A 7,089-nucleotide genomic window follows, 5' to 3' on the forward strand; every position below is an offset into this window, starting at 1 on the left:
CTCTAGTTGTGGGTCTGAGAACAGCTGTGTAAGACAAGCAGTGCCAGAGGAATGAAGGATGAAGTGCCTCATGACATAGGGGAGGAGAGAACGTGCTCAAAAGCCCGTAGCCTCCAGCTCCCCCTCCCCGCAGCCCCAGATCCCTCTCTCCAGGGCTCATGTTACCTGCCCTCCCCCACAGCTGGCGATCCTCTGCCCCACGTGTGGCCCCAGTCCCAGCAACCCCCAGCCCTGCCCAGAGAGCCCCTCTCCCTGTGTATGTCTCCCCCATATGTGACTGGGAGCTAGAGGGACAGAGATAAAATTTCTGGAAATTTTGCTGGACAAGCAGGGGTAGGAATCCAGATCCCAAAAGCCAGCCTCCTAAATGCAGTTTAGAAAGGCTTTGTTGTGAAGGGGGCGCACAGACTACTGAGGGGCAGAGAAGCCAGGGAAGGCAAGAAAGAGTCCTGAGTTCCAGTCCTTCTTCTCCAGACAGTGCACATCCCTATTTGGAGATTTGGGATTTCTTCCTCCTGAAAAAACAGCACCAAGATGACCCCCCCCCCCCCACCTTTGGATTCATTAATCCTTTTAAGAATAAGGGCCTGGGAGCCTCCTGACAGGGCCATATGGTTTCCTTATCTTCCTAATCTCCCAGCACTCACCTTCCATTTGGAATGTTTATCCCAAGATAACGATCAGATTCCACTTAGGGTGATTGAATGGGGGCCCCCTTCTACAAGCAGTGCCCCCACACCCCATTTCAAATGAATGGATGACCCAATCCAATAATAAATGAGCCAGGCCGGGTTCTGAGAATGGATAGGGCTCCTACCCCAGTCTCAGCCACCCCCACTCCCTGACACCCCAACCTCCTCTCCCTACAAATACCCGCCTCTTTCACCGGAGCAGCCCCACTGTCAGTTGCTTTCCACAGTGGAATTCTGCGTACGATTGTTGTTGACCAAACCGTAACTGCCCTAAGCGGTGTTCTAGAAGGCAAAGGTCTGACCCCAGATACAAAGATAATGCAGCCACAAAGACAACCCCATATGCAATTTTATATTTTGTAATAGCCACATTAATAAGATAAAAATGGGGGTGCCTAGCTGGCTCCGTCAGGGGAGCATACGGTACGGCTCTTCATCTTGGGGCTGGAGGTGTGAGGCCCATGCTGGGTGTAGAGACGACTTCAAAATACAATCCTGGAAAAGGAAAAGGTAAAAATGAACAGATGAAATTAATTTTAAAAATACATTTCATTTATAAGTATTATTACATATACAATGTTTATCTACTATCATACAACGATACCTTTTATTGAGCCCAAAAATATCATTTCAACGTGTAATCAATATAAAAATAATCTGTGAGGTGTTTCGTGTTTGCTTTTTTGTACTTGGCCTTCAAAATCTGGTGGGTGTATTATACTTGCAACGTGCATGGATTCAGACGGCCACATCCTGGTTGCGGGTAGCCTGCGGAGGCTGGTGGCTGACGAATGATGGGGGGAGGATCCAGCTAGACTGTGTTAGGAGACCCGAGCCAAGGACAATTGTTATGGGCAACATGGCTATCCCTAGTGAGCTGGCTGCACGAGAGTCTCTATGAAAAGATGAGCAATCCATAACTTTGGTCCCAATCTAAACGGAAAGCCAGACCTCATCTTCCGACTCCTCCTAGACTTTCCCCTCCCAGGAAGGAAAACAGCCAGAGATGACAATTTTGTTAAAAACCGGGTTGTAATTGTGATTGATATTAATTTAATGTTTGTCGTTTCATTTGCTAATAAAATTGTTCATTGACGCTTCTCCTCTAGGCTGTTCAAAGCTGAAGATGGGGCGCCTGGGGGGCTCAGTGGGTTAAGCCTCTGCCTTTGGCTCAGGTCATGATCTCAAGGTCCTGGGATAGAGCCCCGCATTGGGCTTTCTGCTCAGCAGGGAGCCTGCTTCCCCTTCTCTCTCTCTCTCTGCCTGCCTCTCTGCCTACTTGTGATCTGTCAAGTAAAAAAATAAAATCATTTAAAAAAAAAAAAAGTTGAAGATGGCACCACTGGGCATCAAGCAGCCATGCGGTGGGCTCTATGGTCTTTGGAACAGGGGGAGGCCTGGCCCAAGCAGATAGAGTCAGATCACCAATGCCAATGGATGCTCCCTGATTCCAGGAAAGGGGAGACACAATTCGGACATTGATGGGGCACTCAAGCAGAGCTCCCACGCATCATTCAGATGTTCTGGGCAAGGCAACACAAGAGGCCTAGGCCTATGTTTGGGGAGTCATGTGTGCACGCTTGGTTCCTTCTGCCCAGTGAATCTTCCATGAATCAATAATGCACAGGTCTCCTGCTATGCCCAGTGCCTTCCCTGATCTCAAGGTCAAGGTCAACATGATCCAAACAAAGAGAAGGGTGGGAGAGGAGGCCTCTGGCAAAGCAGGAGAATGTTAGGCCAGTCCTGAGCCCCGCATGGAGGAAAGGTGGGGAGCAGATTCCCGGTGTCCTGGGGGAGGACCTCCCAACCACCCTGTACCAGACAGAGCTGCTCTCTGGCCTTCTCTGCTTTCATTTCCTTCGTGGTACTTACAGTCCTCGACAGGCCATTCTGTTTTTCTTTGCTGACCGCTGTCCTCAGTTTTGTATCTTGCTTCACTCCAGTGCCTAGAAGAGTGCCTGTCACTCTCCATAAACATTGGCTGACAGAGCACACAGTGCAGGGAGCTCGTGCCAGGAAACCGGCACAGGCCCGCCTGAGCCGGGAGCCCAGGAATAGCCAGAGGAGGGAAAGGAGCCCATAGAAAAAACAGAGAGAGGACCGGGAGCGGGAGCCGAGGGGGAAACGGAGACGCAGAGAGAGGCGGTGGTCCGTGTGCGCGATTCGCCCAGGGATGGGAGACGGAGAAAACTTTGGAAAAGGGGAGGAATGTGACTGCAGCCCAAAGGCAGCGAGATTATTTTGTCAGCAACATTTGGATCCCATTGGTGATGAGAGACATGTGGGCCCGGCAAGGAGACAATTGTGGTAGTCAAGACAGGATGTGAATAAGACATAAAGAAGCGTTTCATCAGTGGGGATGGAAACGAACCAGGGCTGCAGTCGCCAAGTCAAGGAGTAGGAAGGGTCGGCCCCAGTGTTCCCGTGCGCGGCCTCTCGTGCCCCCTGGGTGCGCTCCACACGCGTGTGCACACCCGCAGACACGCACAAGCGGCTCACGAGGCGTGTTCATGCGCGGGCCCTTCCTCCCACGTTCTAGCTGACTGCCAACCCTGCTTTCTGCTTCAGTGTCTGGTCTTTGTCTTCTGCCTGCTTCTCCCCCATGACCGCCAGGGCAGCCGCCCTGTGGGCAAGGAGAAAGACAGGACCGAGAAGCTCTGGAGGAGGCCGTGTTTTCCCCATCAACGAGGTTTGCTGCTGGCTAATCTGGGAGGGAAGAGGGCTTGAAGAAGGTCACAAGATCCTCAGGACAGAAGGAGAGAAAAGTCCCAGCGAAGGAAGGCCTGAAGAGGAGAGAGACCCTCCTTTGAACGTGGCCGGGGAGGGCGAGCGTTCACCGACATCTACCACACGCTCACACATGTGTGGGCCACGTGAAGGTCGGAAATGGAGCCTGCGACCCGGAGGAGGCGATCGGCCTCTCGTTAGGAGTGGGTGGGGACGTGCTGGGGGATCCAGCTGAAACAAGGCTTGGATTGATGGCTCTGCTAGCCTAAATATAACAGAGCAGACAACTTCTTCCCAGCCCGGCCAGGCCTCAGAGCAAGCTCCAAGACCCCGTGTTGGAAAAGAAAAAAAAGAGAGAGAGAACGTGAGGGGAATCCACAGATGCAAAAGGTCACCCAGCCAGCCCTGTGAGTGTGTTGGGAGGAGGAAGATGGATGAGCTGGTTGTGTATACTCCACAATCCCCGGCCTCACCCTCGAGAAAGAAAGATGGAGGCTTGCCTGGGGGGGTGGGCAGGGAGGGGGCTCTGGCTGGCCCAGGGGTGACGGTGGGGGCCTGGGCTTGTGCTCGGGGCGCCAACAGTCCAGTAGGAGTGAGCACACACACCTGCAGGGTGGGACAGACAGGGAGGGCCCTGGGTGACACACAGGCAGAGGACGGTAGGCGCTCCTCAGTTGGTATGGCCGGATGACCCGAAAAGTCAGAGAAGGAGGGATTCTAAATGAGGGATTTTGACGAAGACAGAAAACATGAGCATGGGCAGGATACATTTGGGCAACTCTGAGTATTCTGATTTCACATGAGAAAAAGCCAGGGGCTTGAGGTCTCCATGCCTCTTCCAGAAGCTTGTCCTTGTGTCTGTAGATGAGAAGGAGGTCGCTGAAGACTTGGGGGCAAGACAGGGACACGCCCCAGATGGACTGAAGGAAGACTGGGTTAGCAATGGGATATAGGGGAGAGGGGAATGAGGAGGCTTCTGGGGTAGGGAGAGCCCAGGAACACGAAGGTCAGTTAGGGGTCTTAGTGGAGGCCTCCTGGCTACTGCAACAGCCTCCCCAGCCTGAGATACACACCAGAAGTTCATTTCTTGCTCACAGAACGCCAACCTGTGGGGCTCTGATCCTGTGGTAATGCAAGGATCCTGACTGAGGGAAGCTGTGAGGCTCACCCTTCAGTAGACAACCATCTACCACAGAACATGGAGGATCTCAGAGGTGGTTTTCCGGAGCCAGATATTGCATCGGCCGGACCTCAGCCTCTTGACCCCACCCACATGCAGGGGACCTGGACGGGGAGTCCCCCGCTGGCCATATGTCGCTTGGGGGGCGGGGCATAGCAATCTGGTGGTCATCTCTGCCACAGGACAGGGACAGGGACTGAGATCAGAAGGAGGGTGTAGGCAACAGAAATGCAAACGGGGAAGCAGCGAGAGTGTCCACATTTTGTAGGTAGGGGGAGGAGCCAAAGAAGGAAAGCAGAAGGAGGCAGCTTGGGAAATAGACTCCATCACTACTGCAGACTTTAAGGAAGGGGACTGAAAAAGAGCTCTTCAGTTGGAGTCCCACAGCCCCACAGCGGTGGGGCTGAGCCAGCTCTCAAGGCTTTGGAAAGCAGCCAACAGTGATTCCCAAGCACCTTCCATGAGCCCCCGGGAAGGCTTTATTTTTGCTTAACAACACGCTGTGGTGCAGCAGTAGGAATATGGGTTAGGAGTCAGAAGATCTGGGTTTGAATCCAGACGTAGCCACCTTAACCTTGATCAAACGTAACCTCTCTGAGCTTCAGTTTCCCCATCAGTGAAATGGGCATACTGGTACTTACTCTCCAAGTTTGTCGTAAGGGTCAGCAGTAACCTGTTCTGTAAAGACTTTCACTTGGTGTTGATACTCGGTAAGTCATGCAGCAAACATTTACTGTGCACCCACTGAGGACCAGGGACTTCACTGGGTTTTGAATATCTAAAGGATCCAAACAAAATTCCTACCCCCAAGAAGCTTCGTCTCTGACAGGTGACAGACATACCAGCAGGTCCTAAACTACAGTATGGCAAATGCAGGGACCGAGGTACTCCTAGGAGCAGAGGAGCCGTGATGAGCAGCAGCACCGTGTGTGTGTTGGAGCTGGTGCTGGGACGCAGATGAGGCAGGAGTCTCAGAGTTTAGTGTCTCTGACCATGAAATTGAAGCAGAACGGGTGGGCGATACGACGGGAGGTGTCCGCAGGACGCTGAGCGTGGGGACTAGCCCGTGTGGCAGCAGACCACAGAGCTTTAAGCAGGAGACTGATAATGGTCTTCTGTGTACAATGCTGAGCTCATCCTGGTTGCTACTTGGGAGGGAGGCTTCAAGAGAGGAGGCTAGAGGCAAGCAAGCCCAAGACCCAGCTCAGACACAAGACGATGAAGGTCTGTAGAGGACAGTGTTAGTAGTAATGACAACATCTCTTACCACACAGGTGCCCTATGTGCCGGCCACTTGCTAAGGGCTTTACAAAGGGCTTTGTCTTTATTCTTTATACCCATTTAATAAATGCAAGAACCGAGACTAAGAAAGGTGAGGAAACAGCCACAAGACCACACACCTAGTGAGAGGCAGAGCCAGGACTTTAACACAAAGCCAGAGGCCCTGACCATTTTGCCAATTCAGAAATATCGAGAGGATGGTGATTCCTGCCTCCCTCATCTGGGAAGGGGGTGCCTCCTCCGGCCACTGAGGCCAGAGCAGTGCCGGTCTGGGGGGAAGACAAGGAGTTCTGTTCAGGAAATGGTGGGTCTGAGGCTCCTGGAAGGGCACCTGATAGAAGCGTCCGGAAGAAGTCGGCGGGATCTATGTGGCCACCACAGCTACGAACATCATTGTCAACTCTGCTTTGGGTGCTACAAGGAGAAGGGGAGCCCAGAGGAGCATGGCAGCAGCAAAGGAATAAAGATTAAACCAGATGCCTATAAAATAAGTAAGTACTTTAGTTGGGCCATCCTATGTCCTTATTGGAAGAGGGAAGTGAAGAAGTGGTCATAGGTGGACAGTAGAATCTCTCTCCTTCCCTGCCCTTCACAGGCACACCTCGGAGATGCCGCCAGTTCGGTCCCAGGTCACTGAAGTAAAACCTGCCAGATGTTTTGGTTTCCCAGAGCATATAGAAGTTATGTTTACACTCTCCTGTAGTCTCTTAGATGTGCAGTAGTATCACGTCTTTAAAAAAATGCATATACCTTAATTAAAAAATACTTCGTGGCTGGGGCACTTGGGTGGCTCAGTCGGCTAAGTGTCTGATCAGGTCATGATCCCAGGGTCCTGGGGAGCCTGCTTCTCCCTCTCCCTCTGCCTGCTGTTCCCCCTGCTTGTGCTCTCTGTCAAATACATAAATAAAATCTTTAAAAAAAAAAAAATACGGGGCACCTGGGTGGCTCAGTGGGTTAAGCCTCTGCCTTCCGCTCAGGTCATGATCCCAGGGTCCTGGGATCGAATCCCACATTGAGCTCCCTGCTCAGTGGAGAGCCTGCTTCCCCCTCTCTCTGCCTACTTGTGATCTCTCTCTCTCTCTCTGTCAAATAAATAAAAATAAAATCTTAAAAAAAAAAAAAAAAACTTCATAGCTAAAAAGTGCTAACCATCAACTGAGCTTTCAGTGAGTCGTAATCTTTTTGCCCATGGAAAGTTTCCCCTTGATG

At 51.9% G+C, this 7,089-nt stretch overlaps 1 long non-coding RNA gene across 1 annotated transcript; it reads right to left on the reverse strand.

The window, feature by feature from the left end:
- Positions 1 to 1,033: 1,033 nt before the first annotated feature.
- Positions 1,034 to 6,677, reverse strand: LOC116591567. The gene is made up of 2 exons (XR_004286054.1): positions 2,565 to 6,677; positions 1,034 to 1,187 (listed from the first exon to the last, which is right to left on the reverse strand). It is a non-coding gene; the product is annotated as an uncharacterized LOC116591567 (long non-coding RNA).
- Positions 6,678 to 7,089: the final 412 nt, after the last annotated feature.

The sequence above is a fragment of the Mustela erminea genome, chromosome 5 (genome assembly GCF_009829155.1).
Source record: "Mustela erminea isolate mMusErm1 chromosome 5, mMusErm1.Pri, whole genome shotgun sequence".
Lineage (NCBI taxonomy): Eukaryota > Metazoa > Chordata > Mammalia > Carnivora > Mustelidae > Mustela > Mustela erminea.